This window comes from Elaeis guineensis, chromosome 11, assembly GCF_000442705.2.
Source record: "Elaeis guineensis isolate ETL-2024a chromosome 11, EG11, whole genome shotgun sequence".
Classification (NCBI taxonomy): domain Eukaryota; kingdom Viridiplantae; phylum Streptophyta; class Magnoliopsida; order Arecales; family Arecaceae; genus Elaeis; species Elaeis guineensis.
Window position 1 is genome coordinate 56,488,354 of NC_026003.2, and position 17,026 is coordinate 56,505,379.

Sequence of the window (17,026 nt, forward strand, 5' to 3'; positions counted from 1 at the left end):
AGACAGGAGCTTCGTGTGGATGATCCGTAGAGGCCAGACAGTTGGGTGGCTGCGATGTGATAATCAGAGCCCTCCGACGATGATCAGATTGCGGTGATCGACTATCCGCAAAAGGTGATGTGTTCTGAACACAGTACTGTGAAACGTTTACTGATTCAAATTTGAATTTCAAATTTAAATGCATGCTGTTGTATCATATTTAGATCCTAGTGTAGGATTAATTAGTATTAATTAATGAGATTAATTAATAATTCCACTGTAAAATAGTAATTTTGAAAAAGTTTTAAAATTACCATTTTGCCCCTGCACTAAATTTTTGCTTCAATTGGTATCAGAGCCAGGTTCTAGAATATGATATACATATGCATGCATAGATTAAGGTGTAATCTATAAGTTTAAATTTGAAATTCAAAATTTAAAATTCAAAATTCGAAATTCAAAAAGATTTGAAATTTGAAATTTGAAATTTGTTAGAAGTTTCAAATTTGAAATTCAAAATTTGAAATTTGAAATTTGGTTGAAATCTCAAATTTAAAATTTGAAATTCAAATTTGAAATTTGAAATTCAAAATTCAAAATTCAAAATTTGAAATTTGGTTGAAATCTCAAATTTAAAATTTAAAATTTGAAATTTGAAATTTAAAATTCAAAATTTAAATTTTGAAATTGGTATATTTAGATATACTTGATCCAAGTAGCAAGTAATCTAATTGGGTTGGTTGCCATGGCCGTCCAGTCATAGGAGAAAAGTAGGGTTTAAAGGCCCTCTCTTCCCATTCGATGGGGTCTCCTATGGCGGTAGGGGTGCCGATGCAATTATATCCCATGCCGATGAAGCAGCGAAAGGACTTAATTAAGAAATTTATCATGAATATGTTAGATTAGATCTAAAAAAAAATTTATGATTTATTTTGAGTTATTTTCTGTTATGAAATGAGCAATAGAATTGCTGTTTATGAAATGTGCTGACCCGTTTGTGAAATGAGTTAACACATTTGGTGAACAGAAAATAAAATCTTTCAAATTTGAAAATTGTTTTCGAAATGCCAAACCCTGACCCATCAGCCCAAGTACTTAATTAAAAGAATTAAGTGTTGTCTAGTAGGTCTAGAATTGTGAATTAAGACCTAAGACAATTGCATAAACTTTTGGGTCAATGGGTTAGATGAATTAGGTCCATAATTGGGTTAGACCTAAGGTTAGTTTAAAAAATGGACGAATTGGAGTAATTGGTCAAATCTAATCAAAAGTTGAATTAGATTAGGTCAAGGATACTCTAGACTCAACTTCAATAGTTGTAGTTGAATGGGTCCATGTCTTTAACTAGACCAAGATGGACTTAATTTATGGCTACGCGGTGGAGCTCTATTTACTAAGTTGATCAAAATTAAAACTAATGAACCGGTTGGTGTCTAAGGTAAGTTCGGCAGTTTTGACCAGTGGTTCTTAAGCGGGAGCTACTCGCATTGATTCGATCATTGACGAGTTAATGGCAAATCCCCACCACTGATCTCACTTATCTGTCCAATCTGGTAAGTTAGATTTTGATTAGATCACTTGGTGATTAGAGCTCACCCATGTCATTAGGTAAATCAGTGTGACTGATTTAGGTGCTCCTAATGCCAGCTTTAATTAAATCCTTTTTTTTAATCTGACTTGGTGAAGTCAGTGGGAGGATTGAAATTGGCTGGATGATTTCTTCTCTACTATTCTTTAAAAAAATCCTCAAAATTATTAGGTCCCTAAAATGATTAAGTTATAATGATAACTAAGTCATAGCCTCCCATTAAGTGAGTGATAATGAGTCCATTAGTTCAATGATCATTGGAGGCCCAAAGGCCCGGTGCTCATTGGCTAATGAATTATTATTCATAATATGATAATTTGATTGAGTCTTTCTGATGGTGGTTAGGTTGGCCGGCCAAAGTCGGGCCTGATCATTTATTTGGTCCGATTCACTAAATTAAGTCATGTTAATGGTTGGACCTAACCAGATCTTTTCAGTGGAGGCCAAAGCCTACTGATTAGGTTCTGGGGCAAAATCAATTACTAGAAGTTGTTTAGAGAAACAACTGGTTAAGAACCTACCCATAGATGCACATGGGTTGACCAACCAAAGTTGGGCTCGTGTGTAGTTTGTGTGGATTCTAGTACCCATTAAGGAATTAAAGTAATTCCTCGAATTGGAGGATGAGGCTACCAGTTCGTAAAAATATTGGGAAAAACTTTAGACTAAAGTCCAAGTCTTTAGTATTAATTTATGTACTAATAGAGGTCTCGTTTTTCTTTAAGCAGCTATGGCCACTACCATGTCGCTCTGGTCATTATTAGATAATGACAAGCTCATGGGACCCAATTTCGATAGCTGGTATCGAAAATTGAAAATCATCCTTGAGCATGAGCGGATCCTTTATGTAGTAACGGATCCAGCACCTGAGGAGCTAGCTCCGAACGCTAGTAAGGCGATCTGAGACACTTACTTGAAGTGGCTCAATGACCGCACCACCGTTCGATGTATTATGCTGGCAGCAATGAATGACGAGTTCAGCCGAAGGTTTGAGAACGCCCAGCCACAGGAGATGCTTCAAATGTTGAACGACTCCTTTGGCACGCCTGACGATGTTGAAAGGCACAAAACTAGTTGTGCCATTTTCAATGCTCGGATGAGGGATGGGGTCTCAGTCACTGATCATGTACTGTACATGATCGAGATGATTGAGCGCCTAAGCAAATTGGTCTTTCCTCTGCACGAGAAGCTCGATAAGGATGCGATCCTTAATTCCTTGCCCAAGTCCTTCCTCCCATTCCTTACTCATTTTTGAATGACAAAGCCTGCAGTAAACTATCACGGATTGTTGGGGTTGCTGCAGAACTTTGAGAAGGATCACCAACTCCATAAGGAGTCGGTGAATGTAGTCGGAGGGTCTTCTTCTCGTCGTCAACCCTTTGGGAAGGGGAAGAAGAACAAGAAGAAAAATAAGAAGGTGCAATCTCACGCTGGGACAGTAGCACGGGGTCAGACCAAGAAGCGCAAGCACGACCAGAGCCAGGCGGAGTGCTTCTTTTGCAAGAAGCACGGGCATTGGAAGAGGAACTGTCCTCAATACATGGCCTCCCTGGACCCGAACAGGCCAAAGAAGAAGCAAGGTAATTATATGATAACTCCTTGCAACTTTTGATTTGTGATACTACTGTCAGGATATTGGATACCGGAAGCCCTTATCATATTTGTAATTCGATGCAGGGTCTGCAGGTCAGTAGGAGATTTGATGAAGGCGAGAGGTTCCTGAATGTTGGAGATGGAAGCAAAGTTCCAGTTCTAGCTTTAGGAATCATGAGTCTTGTAATCAATTCTCGTAATGTAATTCTGAGTGAATGTCACTATTGTCCAAGTTTTTTATTAAATATTATTTCTGTAGGCCTTTTGGCCATGTACGGTTATGATTTTTTAATAAAAGAAAATATTTGCAATATCATTTTGAATGGTGTTACAATATTTGTTGGACAATTAAATAATAGAATTTACTTACTATCACAGCCTGTTAATGTGGTTCAAAAATTCGGTAAACGCTCTAGAATAGATAATATGTCAGAAGTCTATCTTTGGCACTGTAGGCTAGGTCATATCAATAAGAACAGGATAAACAGGTTGGCTCAAGAAGGAATTATTGAAGTTAGTGATTGTGAATCACTTCCAACCTGTGAGTCCTGTCTTCTTGGGAAGATGACCAAGTCACCTTTTACTGGAAAAGGTGAGCGAGCCAGTGAACTCTTAGGTCTGGTACATTCTGATGTATGTGGACCCATGAGCTCAAGTGCAAGAGATGGATTTTTCTACTTCATAACCTTCACAGACGACCTATCTAGGTATGGGTATGTCTATTTAATGAAGCATAAGTCGGAATCATTTGAAATGTTCAAACTATTCCGAAATGAGGTAGAAAAATAAACTGGAAAGTGTATTAAAACTCTTCGATCTGATCGAGGAGGTGAATACCTTTCCAATGAGTTTCTGACGTATCTAGGGGAGAATGGGATTCTCTCTCAGTGGACTCCTCCTGGAATACCACAGCATAATGGTGTGTCTGAAAGGAGAAATCGGACCCTGTTAGACATGGTTCGATCCATGATGGGGTTTGCTGGTCTGTCGATCTCCCTCTGGGGATATGAGCTCGAATCAGCTTGTTACCTTCTAAATAGAGTTCCGAGTAAGTCTGTAGCCAAAACGCCATATGAGATATGCATAGGACGTAAGCCAGTACTCTCGCACCTTAGGGTTTGGGGGTGTCCGGCTTATGTTAAACGTTTAATTACAGACAAGCTTGGACCTAGGTCTGACAAGTGTAATTTTATAGGGTACCCAAAAGAGACCAAAGGGTATTATTTCTACCTTGCTGATGAGCAAAAGGTGTTTGTCAGCCTTAAGGCAATCTTTTTAGAAAAGGAGTTCCTTAGTGAAGGAACTGTTGCCTCTAAAGTCGAACTTGACGAAGTTCGACAAGTGGAAAAATCGACACATGTTACTGAACCTGAACCGGATTTGATTAGATCAGATCCGGAGCCCATTGATTATGCACCCTTAAGGCGGTCTGGTAGAGTACCACATCAACCAGACAGATATTATGGTTTCTTGGTCCGGGATGGTGATCCTATCGAACTTGATGAAAACGATGAGGATCCGATCACCTACATGGATGCAATGCAGAGACCAGACTCTGAGAAATGGCTAGAGGCCATGAAATCCGAAATGGAGTCCATGAAGGTCAACGATGTATGGACATTGGTTGACCCACCCGAAGGAGTAAAACCCATAGGGTGTAAGTGGGTCTTCAAAAGGAAGAGGGGCGCAGACGGAAAGGTGGAGACCTATAAAGCCCGTCTGGTTGCCAAGGGATATCGTCAACGTTATGGTATGGACTATGACAAGACGTTTTCTCCTGTGTCAATGCTCAAATCCATTCGGATTATGCTTGCGATAGCTGCCCATCTGGACTATGAAATCTGACAGATGGATGTGAAGACAGCTTTCCTAAACGGAGAGCTGGACGAAGAGGTGTATATGATACAACCTGAAGGGTTCACATCCACAGATGAGTCTAAGGTGTGCAAGCTACAGAGGTCCATTTATGGACTTAAGCAGGCATCTCGGAGTTGGAACATACGTTTCGATAGGACGATCAAAACGTATGGCTTCGTTAAGAACGGAGAAGAACCCTGCATTTATAAGTGGGCTAATGGTCCAGCAGTAGTATTTCTTGTATTGTATGTGGATGACATTCTCTTAATCGGGAATGATGTCCCTGCATTACAGGGAATAAAGATTTGGCTATCGTCACAGTTCTCCATGAAGGATCTGGGAGAAGCTTCCTACATCCTAGGGATGAGGATCTATAGGGATAGATCCAAAAAGTTGCTTGGCTTATCCCAGTCCACATACATTGATACTATGCTGAAAAGGTTCAGCATGAAAAATTTCAAGAAAGGCTATCTACCGATAGGCCATGGAATTTCTCTCTCGAAGAGGGATTGTCCGACAACACCTCAAGAGAGAGAGCGTATGGGTAGGATTCCATATGCTTCGGCAGTGGGATCTATCATGTACGCCATGACATGTACACGACCAGATGTGGCATACTCACTAGGGGTAGTGAGTAGATACCAATCTGATCCAGGAGAGAATCACTGGAAGGTTGTTAAAACCATCCTGAAGTATTTGAGAAATACTAAGGACCAGTGGCTTATATATGGTGAATCGGACTTGAGACTTATAGGGTTTACAGACTCTAGTTTTCAGTCTGATCGAGATGATAGCAAGAGTGTGTCAGGATTTATTTTTACCCTTAATGGTGGGGCTGTCTGCTGGAAGAGTTCCAAGCAGCACACTGTGGTTGATTCAGTATGCGAGGCGGAGTATATTGCTGCATCAGATGCTGCCAAAGAAGCGGTGTGGCTGAGGAAATTCATCACCGAGCTTGGAGTAGCACCCTCCCTTGTTGGTCCAGTTCTGCTCTACTGCGACAGCTCTGGAGCCATTGCTCAGGCGAAGGAACCAAAGGCACACCAGTGGACGAAGCATATTCTGCGCCGCTACCATCTCATCCGGGAGATCGTGGATCGAGGTGACGTCGACCTTCAGAAGATCGACGGAAAGGAGAACCTGGCCGACCCATTCACTAAAACCATTGCGGTGAAGGAGTTCAACGACTACAAGTCGAAGATGGGTATTAGATACTGCACCGATAGGCTTTAGGCCAAGTGGGAGATTGTTGGGAATAGTGTCCCAAAGCCAATCGTCAGTCTGTTGACGGTTGTGCTCCTTTTGTATTAGTACATGAATTATAAATAAATAAAAGTTATTTTGGTATTTTTTCATCACAAATGTTTCATCTTCTAATGAACTCCTGTGTTGTGGTGAAGTCCTTAGGACTATTTAGACTCGACAAAGGGGGATTTGTCGCTTAGTCCTTAAACATGTTCGCGACCAAATGATACGTTGTTACCAAGGACGACAACGTTTATCGAGCATAGGTCGTTGTGTGCCATATGGGTTGGTTGTCCTCATAACCAAAGAGTGTGGAGACACTGGTATGGCATACAGGTGAGATGTAATGGTACATCTGCACTGAACATGACCAACTCCGGAGCTATTTCTGCTGTCAAGATTTGCTCCGATGGGATATGGGTATAAATGTCCCTCCGACCTGAGACCGCCACGGTGACTTGCAAGCAACTCACTCACTTAGGCACTGGACTACCTGAATTTCTAATTCAGTGACGGAAGGTTGCTGGGTGTAGTCAAGTACTTGACTTGTCGGTGCGTGTGTCAAGATGGGATTGATCACTCCAGTTTAGGAGCTGTGTACAGTCGTGTTTCAATTTAGCAAAACTTTGGCCAGGGTAGTCCTAGTGAGGAGTCACAGGACTAATTGAGTTGAGCACGATTCGGATGATATCATCAGGGTTGACAGTTTAACCCTGAGTCATCCTAAACACAGGGGTCAAAAAGGGATGAATTATACGGTAACCATATTCACGTAGGTTCTGAATGTTGCGATTGTGATTATTCGACCTATCCGGTCGTCGGGTACCATTGCTAGATGGTCACTTCGATTAGTACAGAAATTGATTCCTGTGCTACCGGCTTAGGTTCGAACCTGCAGGGTCACACACATTAGAGGTTCCTTTCTGATCTGATGGCTGATTATGAGTCTTATCTATCTGGGACTCTATGATTGAGAATTAGGATTCTCTAATCATGAGTTTCACACATTTTGGGTACCGAGGTCAAAATTTTGAATTTCAAATTTTGAATTTGAAATTTGAACTCTTTGATCAGGGTTTCATATCGATGGTCTCTGATGCCTGATTGCCCATCGAATTTGGACTCAATATTTATGAGAGGTTTAATTAGTGATTTAATCACTAATTAACTCAATTTGATTGAGTAATTATTTTTGGATCAAGTCCAATTGAATTGGATTCAGTTTGGATGGACCCGATTAGGTTAAATGTTGACCTAATCGCTAAGGTGGTTTAGTCCCTGATTTGATCAGGGGTTAGGTTTAGTTAATTCCTGATTTGATTAGGATTTTATTGAGCCTAATTAAGCCTAATTATGTTGGGTTTAATCTGGTCTAATTGTGCTTAACCTATTTTAAACTAGGTTGGCTCAATTTGAATCAAACCACCTTGTTTTAAATTCCCTGCGACACCCAACTTCCTTGCACCCATTTGAATTCACGAGAAGAAACTTCTCGTGAAATTTTTCTCATGCAAAACCCTTCCCCACACCCTCATTTGTGCGCCATATGGATGGATAAAATAATTAGTTAGCCATTCAAATTCAAAGCATGTTTGAATTTGAATGGATAACTTATCACTTGCCCTTTCATCCTTATCCATTTTGTGCACCACATTACTTACACGAGAAAAGGTTTCTCATGAAACTTTTTCCACGCACAAAGAGCCACGCCCCTTCTCTTCTCATGCCCAAAAGGATAGGGATAAGTTGGTTTTCGTTTGAATTCAAATTTGATTTGAATTCAAATGTGTAACCTCTTGTCTTTATCCTCTCACGCGGATAAGACACGTTTGATGTTGTTTTAAAAAGAGGAGAAAGGTGGGACGTGCGTAGAAATTTTAGGAGAGAAACTTTGGAGCGTGAGGAAGGCTTCTGCACAAGGTGAAGGTCCAAAACCTTCCGAGAGAAAAAGAAAGAAAAGAGAGAAAATTGGGCGCAGGGTTTTTGGTGTGTACCCTAGGGTTTCTACCTAGGGTTCGGGAAGTGAGATTGGTGTGCCACGAGGGTCGTGAGTCCACCAAATTTCAGAGAGAGATCCATCAACCTCTCAAGTAACTGTGCAGATGATCCAGAGCATCCAAGAAGTCGCACACATCGATCGAAGGAGTTCGATCAACATCTGCCATCAAAAGAGTGAAATCACGAACTAGCATTCGTGAGGAGCTGATCAGACGGGAGCTTCATGTGGATGATCCGTAGAGGCCAGACAGTTGGGTGGCTGTGATGTGATGATCAGAGCCCTCCGATGGTGATCAGATTGCGGTGATCGACTACCCGCAAAAGGTGATGTGTTCTGAACACAGTACTGTAAAACGTTTACTGATTCAAATTTGAATTTCAAATTTAAATGCATGCTGTTGTATCATATTTAGATCCTAGTGTAGGATTAATTAGTATTAATTAATGAGATTAATTAATAATTCCGCTATAAAATAGTAATTTTGAAAAAGTTTTAAAATTACCATTTTGCCCCTGCACTAAATTTTCGCTTCAATATGATACAATCTGAAGGATTCACATCCACAGATGAGTCTAAGGTGTGCAGGCTACAGAGGTCCATTTATGGACTTAAGCAGGCATCATGGAGTTGGAACATACGTTTTGATCAGATGATCAAGACATATAGCTTCGTTAAGAACGGAGAAGAGCCATGCATTTATAAGTGGGCTAATGGTCCAGTAGTAGTATTTTCTTGTATTGTATGTGGATGACATTCTCTTAATCGGGAATGATGTCCCTGCATTATAGGGAATAAAGATTTGGCTGTCGTCACAGTTCTCCATGAAGGATCTGGGAGAAGCTTCCTACATCCTAGGGATGAGGATTTATAGGGATAGATCTAAAAGGTTGCTTGGCTTATCTCAATCCACGTACATTGATACTATGCTGAAGAGGTTCAGCATAGAGAATTTCAAGAAAGGCTATCTTTCGATAGGCCATGGAATTTCTCTCTCGAAGAGGATTGTCCGACAACACCTCAAGAGAGAGAGCGTATGGGTAGGATTCCATATGATTCGGCAGTGGGATCTATCATGTACACCATGACATGTACACAACCAGATGTGGCATACTCACTAGGGTAGTGAGTAGATACCAATCTGATCCAGGGTAGAATCACTAGAAGGTTGTTAAAACCATCCTGAAGTATTTAAGAAATACTAAGGACCAGTGGCTTGTTTATGGTGAATCAGACTTGAGACTTATAGGATTTACAGATTTTAGTTTTCAGTCTGATCACGATGACAGCAAAAGTGTGTCTGGATTTATTTTTACCCTTAATGGTGGGGCTATCTGCTGGAAGAGTTCCAAGCAACACACAGTGGCTGATTCAGTTTGCGAGGCGGAGTATGTCGCTGCATCAGATGCTGCCAAAGAAGCGATGTGGCTGAGAAAATTCATCATCGAGCTCGGAGTAGCACCCTCCCTTGTTGGTCCAGTTCTGCTCTACTGTGACAGCTCTGGAGCCATTACTCAGGCGAAGGAACCAAAGGCACACCAGCGGACGAAGCATATTCTACGCCGCTACCATCTCATCCGAAAAATTATGGATCGAGGTGACGTCGATCTTCAGAAGATCGATGGAAAGGAGAACCTGACTGACCCATTCACTAAAGCCATTGCGGTGAAGGAGTTCGACAACTACAAGTCGAAGATGGGTATTAGATATTGCATCGATTAGCTTTAGGCCAAGTGGGAGATTATTGAGAATAGTGTCCCGAAATCAATCGTCAGCCTGTTGATGGTTGTGCTCATTTCTTGTATTTGTACATAAATTATGAATTAATAAAAATATTTTGATATTTTTTATCACAAAATATTTCATCTTCTAATGAACTCCTATGTTGTGGTGAAGTCCTTAGGACTATTTAGACTCGACAAAGGAGGATTTGTCATTTAGTCCTTAAATCTGTTTGCGACCAAATGATACGTTGTTACCAAGGACGACAATATTTATCAAGCATAGGTCGTTGTGTGCCATATAAGTTGGTTGTCCTCTTAACCAATGAGTGTGGAGACACTGGTATGGCATACAGGTGAGATGTAAGAATACATCTGCACTGAACGTGACCGACTTTGGAGCTATTTCTGCTGTCAAGATTTGCTCTGATGGAATATGGGTATAAATGTCCCTCTGACCTAAGAACGCCAAGGTTACTTGCAAGCAACTCACTGCACTTAGGCACTGGACTACCTGAATTTCTAATTCAGTGACGGAAGGCTGCTGGGTGTAGTCAAGTACTTGACTTGTCGGTGCGTGTGTCAAGATGGGATTGACCACTCCAGTTTAGGAGCTGTGTACAGTCGTATTTCAATTTACCAAAACCTTGGTCAGGGTAGTCTTTGTGAGGGGTCACAGGACTGTTTGAGTTGAGCACGATTCGGATGATCTAATCAGGGTTGACAGTTTAACCCTGAGTCATCCTAAACACAGATGTCAAAAGGATGAATTATACAGTAACCATATTTACGTAGGTTCTGAGTATTGTGATTGTGACCATTCGACCAATCCGATCGTCGGGTACCATTGCTAGATGGTCACTTCGATTAGTACAGGAATTGATTTCTGTGCTACCGGCTTAGGTTCGAACCTGCGGGGTCACACACATTAGAGGTTCCTATCTAATCGGATAGCTGGTGAAGAGTCCTTCATGTTTGGAATTCTATGATCGAGAATCAAGATTCTCTGATCACGAATTCCACACATTTTGGGTACGAGATCAATAGTCCCACTGATTTAGGACTCTTCGATCAGGGTTACATATCGATGAATTCTGATGTCCGATTACCCATCGAATTTGGACTCAATATTTATGAGAGGTTTAATTAGTAATTTGATCACTAATTAACTCAATTTGATTGAGTAATTATTTTTGGATCAAGTCCAATTGAATTGGATTCAGTTGGATTTGACCTGATTAGGTTAAGAGTTGACCTAATCGTTGAGATGGTTTGGTCCCTGATTTGATCAAGGGTTGGGCTTAATCAATTCTTGATTTGATTAGTATTTTATTGATCCTAATTAAATCTAATTTAGTTGGGTTTAAATTAGTCTAATTGGACCTAACTTATTTGGTTCAATTAGGTTGGTTTAAATAATTAAACCACCTTGACCCAATCTCCATGCACCACCTCACTTCCATTGCACCCATTTGGATTCATGAGAAGAAACTTCTCATGAATTTTTTTCTCACGCCAAGCCCTCTCCATGCCCCACTTTAATGTGCCAAATGGATGGATAAGGATGATTGGTTGGCCATTCAAATTGAAAATAAAGTATGAATTTGAATGGGCAATCAATCTTTGCACCTTATCCCTTTTTTTACGCCCTATTTATTACATGAGAAAAGATTTCTCATGAAATCACTCGATGCACAATTTAAGCCATGCCTCACACCTTTAGTGGATAAGGGATGAGTTGGTATCCATTTGAATTCAAAATTTGATTTGAATTCAAATGTGCAATTACTCATCTTTATCTTTTCTTTTGGATAAGACATTTGACATTGTTATAAAAGGAGGAGAAAAGTGGGGCATGCAAGAAGAAGTTTTTTGGAAAAAAATTTTGGGGTGTGAGAAGTCTTGTGCGTGAGAAGGAAGTCCATATCCTTCCAAGAGAAAAAGATAAAAAAGAAAGAAAAGTGGGTGCATGGTTTCCGGTGAGTTCCCTAGAGTTTTAGCCTGGGGTTCGGGAAGTGAGAAAGTGAGCTACGAATGTCGTGTGCCCACAAAATCTTAGGGAGATCTTCAACATCCTCTCAAGCTTGTCTGTTCACAATCCAAAGTATCCAAAGAATCGAAGACATCGATCGAAGGAGTTCGATCAGCATCCACCGTCAAAAGGGCTCTACAACGAGCTAGCACTCGTGAGGAGTCGATCAGACCGAGAGCTTCATGTGGATGATCCACAGAGATCAGACACACTGTGTGGCTGCATCACGATGATCAGACTCTTCCGACGATGATCAGATTGCGGCGATCTACTACCCACACAAAGATATTGTGTTCTGAACACATTACAATAAAGTGTTTACTGTTCGAATTTGAATTTCAAATTTAAATGAATGCATGCTATATATCATAGTTTGATCCTAGTGTAGGATAAATTTATGTTAATTATTAGATTAATTAATATCTTTTCGCTGTAAAATCATAATTTTGAAAAAGTTTTAAAATTACCATTTTACCCTCCACTAAATTTTTCTCACAATGGTATCAGAGCAAGTTCTTAGATATGATATATATATTTGCATGCGTAGATTAAGTTATAATCTAAAGTTTAAATTTGAAATTTTAAATTTAAAATTTAAAATTTGAATTTTGAAAGTTGTTCGAAATTCAAAATTTAAAATTTGAAATTCAAAATTTAAAATTTGAATTTTAAAATTTAAAATTCAAAATTCAAAAATTTAAATTTCAAATTTGAAATTCAAAATTTAAAATTTAAAATTTGAAATTCAAAAATTTGAAATTTGAAATTTGAAATTTGTTTGAAATTTGAAATTCAAAATTTGAAATTTGAAATTCAAAATTTAAAATTTGAAATTTAGAATTTAGAATTTAAAATTGATATATTTAGATATACTTGAACCAAGTAGCAAGTAATCAAATTGGGTTGGTTGCCATGGCCGTCCGATCATAGGAGAAAAGTAGGGTTTAAAGGCCCTCTCCTCCCATTCGATGGGGTCTCCTATGGCGGTAGGGGTGCCGCTGCAATTATATCCCATGCAGATGAAGTAGCGAAAGGAATTAATTGTATAGATTCAATAATGAAATTTATCATGAATGTGTTAGATTAGATCTAAAGGAATATTCATGATTTATTTTGATTGAGTTATTTTCTGTTATGTAATTAGCAATAGGATTGCTATTTATGAAATGTGCTGATCTATTTGTGAAATGAGTCAACATATTTGGTGAACAGAAAATAAAACCTTTCAAATTTAAAATTATTTTCAAATGCCAAACCCTGACCCATTAGCCCAAATACTTAATTAAAAGAATTAAGTGTTGTCTAGTAGGTCTAGAATTGTGAATTAAGACCTAAGACAATTGAATAAACTTATGGGTCAAAAGGTTAGATGGATTAGGTCCATAATTGGGTTAGACCTAAGGTTAGCTTAAAGAAATGGACTAAATTATAGTAATTGGTCAAATCTAATCAAAAGTTGAATTAGATTAGGTCAAGGATACTCTAGACTCAACTCCAATAGTTGTAGTTGAATGGGTCCATGTCTTTAACTAGACCAAGATGGACTTAATTCATGGCTACGCGGTGGAACCCTATTTAATAAGTTGATCAAATTAAAACTAATGAACTGGTTGGTGTCTAAGGTAAGTTTGGTATTTTGACTAGCGGTTTTTAAGCGGAGCTACTCGCAGTGATTCGATCTCTGACGAGTTAATGGCTTATACCCACCACTGATCTCACTTACCTGGCCAACCTGGTGAATTAGATTTTGATTAGATCACTTGGTGATTAGGACTCACCCATGTCATTAGGTAAATTAGTTTGACTGATTTAGATGCTCCTAATGCCAACTTTAATTAAATCCTTTTTTTTAATCCGACTTGGTGAAGTCAGTGGGAGGATTGAAATTGGCTGGATATTTTTTTCTCATCTATCATTTAATAAAATTCTTAAAAAAATTATTAGGTCCCAAAAAATGATTAAGTTATATTGATAACTAAGTCATAGCCTCCCATTAAGTGAGTGATAATGAGTCCATTAGTTTAATAATCATTGGAGGCCCAAAGGCCTGGTGCTTATTGACTAATGGAATTATCATTCATAATATGATAATTTGGTTTGAGTCTTTCTGATGGTGGTCAAGTTGGCCGGCCAAAGTCGGGCCTGATCATTTATTGGTCCGATTCACCAAATCAAATCATGTTAATGGTTGGACCTAATCAGATCTTTTCAGTGGAGGCCAAAGCCTACTGATTAGGTTTGGGGCAAAATCAATTACTAGAAGTTGTTTAGAGAAACAACTGGTTGTGAACCTACCCATAGATGCACATGGGTTGACCAACCAAAGTTGGGCTCGTGTGTAGTCTGGTGGATTCTAGTACCCACTAAGGAATTAAAGTAATTCCTCAAATTGGAGGTTGAGGCTACCAATTCATAAAAATACTGGAAAAACTTTAGACTAAAGTCCAAGTCTTTAGTATTAATAATTTATGTACTAATATAGGTCTGGTTTTCCTTTAAGTAGCTATGGCACTACCCTATCGCTCCGGTCATTATTTGATAATGACAAGCTCATGGGACCTAATTTCGATAGCTGGTATCGAAAATTAAAAATTATCCTTGAGCATGAGCGGATCCTTTATGTAGTAACGGATCTGGCACCTAAGGAGCTTGCCCCGAACGTTAGAGGGACGATCCGAGACACTTATCAGAAGTGGCTCAACGATCGCACCACCGTTCGGTGCATTATGCTGGCGGCAATGAATGATGACTTCAGCTGTGGGTTCGAGAATGCCCAGCCACAGGAGATGCTTCAAATGTTGAACGACTCCTTTGGCACGCCTGATGACGTTGAAAGGCACAAAACTAGTTATGCCATTTTCAATGTTCGGATGAGGGATGGAGCCTCAGTCACTGATCATGTACTGTACATGATCGAAATGATTGAGCACCTAAGTAAACTGGGCTTTCCCCTGCACGAACAGCTCGATAAGGATGCGATCCTTAATTCATTGCCCAAGTCCTTCCTCCCCTTCCTTACTCATTTTCGGATGACAAAGCCTGCAGTGAACTATCATGGTTTGTTGGAGTTGCTGCAGAACTTTGAGAAGGATCACCAGCTCCATAAGGAGTCAGTGAATGTTGTAGGAGGGTCTTCTTCTGGTCGTCGACCCTTTAAGAAAGGAAAGAAGAAGAACAAGAAGAAGAAGAATAAGAAAGTGCAGCTGCATGCTAGGACATCTGCACAGGGTCAGACCAAGAAGCATAAGCCCGACCAGAGCCAAGCGGAGTGCTTCTTTTGCAAGAAGCAGGGGCACTGGAAGAGTAACTGTTCTCTATACATTGCTTCCCTGGACCCGAACAGGCCAAAGAAGAAGCAAGGTACTTATATGATAACACCTTGCAATTTTTTCATTTGTGATACTACTGCCTGGGTATTGGATACCGAAAGCCCTTATCATATTTGCAATTCGATGCAGGGTCTGCAAGTCAGTAGGAGATTTGATGAAGGTAAGAGATTCCTGAACGTTGGAGATGGAAGCAAAGTTCCAATTCTAGTATTAGGAATCATGAACCTTGTAATCAATTCTCGAAACGTAATTCTGAGTGAATGTCACTATTGTCCAAGCTTTTTATTAAATATTATTTTGTAGGCCTTTTGGCCATGAACGGTTATCAATTTTTAATAAAAAAAAATATTTACAATATCATTTTGAATGGTATTACAATGTTTGTTGGATAACTTAATAATGGAATTTACTTTCTATCACAACCTGTTAATGTGGTTCAAACCTCTGGTAAATATCCTAGAATAGATAATGTGTCAAAAGTCTACCTTTGGCACTGTAGGCTAGGTCATATCAATAAGAACAGGATAAACAGGTTGGCCCAAGAAGGAATTCTTGAAGTAGGTGATTGTGAATCACTTCCAACCTGTGAGTCCTGTCTTCTTGGTAAAATGACCAAATCACCTTTTACTGTAAAAGGTGAGCGAGCCAGTGAACTCTTGGGTTTGGTACATTCTGATGTATGTGGACCCATGAGCTCAAGTGCAAGAGGTGGATATTTCTACTTCATAACCTTCACAGACGACCTATCAAGGTATGGGTATGTCTATTTAATGAAGCATAAATCAGAGTCATTTGAAACGTTTAAACTATTCCGAAATGAGGTAGAAAAATAAACTGGAAAGTATATTAAAACTCTTCAATCTGAGGAGGTGAATACCTTTCCAATGATTTTCTAACATATCTTGGGGAGAATGGGATTCTCTATCAGTGGACTCCTCCTGGAACACCACAACATAATGGTGTATCTGAAAGGAGGAATCAGACCTTGTTGGACATGGTTCGATCCGTGATGGAGTTTGCTGGTCTGCCGATCTCCCTCTGGGGATATGCGCTCGAATCGGCTTGTTACCTTCTAAATAGAGTTCCGAGTAAGTCTGTAACCAAAACGCCATATGAGATATGGATAGGACGTAAGCCAGTACTCTCGCACCTTAGGGTTTGGGGGTGTCCGGCTTATGTTAAACATTTAATTACGGATAAGCTTGGACCTAGGTCTGACAAGTGTAATTTTATAGGGTACCCAAAAGAGACCAAAGGGTATTACTTCTACCTAGCTGATGAGCAAAAAGTGTTTGTCAGCCTTAAGGCAATCTTTTTGGAAAAAGAGTTCCTTGGTGAAGGGACTGTTGCCTCTAAGGTCGAACTTGACGAAGTTCGGCAGGTAGAAAAATCAACACAAGTTGCTGAACCTGAACCGGATTTGATTAGATCAGATCTAGAGCCCATTGTTCAAGCACCCTTAAGGCGATCTGGTAGAGTACCACGTCAACCGGACAGATACTATGGTTTCTTGGTCCGGGATGATGATCCTATTGAACTTGATGAAAACGATGAGGATCCGATCACCTACATGGATGCAATGCAGAGACCTGACTTTGAGAAATGGCTGGAGGCCATGAAATCCGAAATGGAGTCCATGAAGGTCAACGATGTGTGGACATTGGTTGACCCACCCGAAGGAGTAAA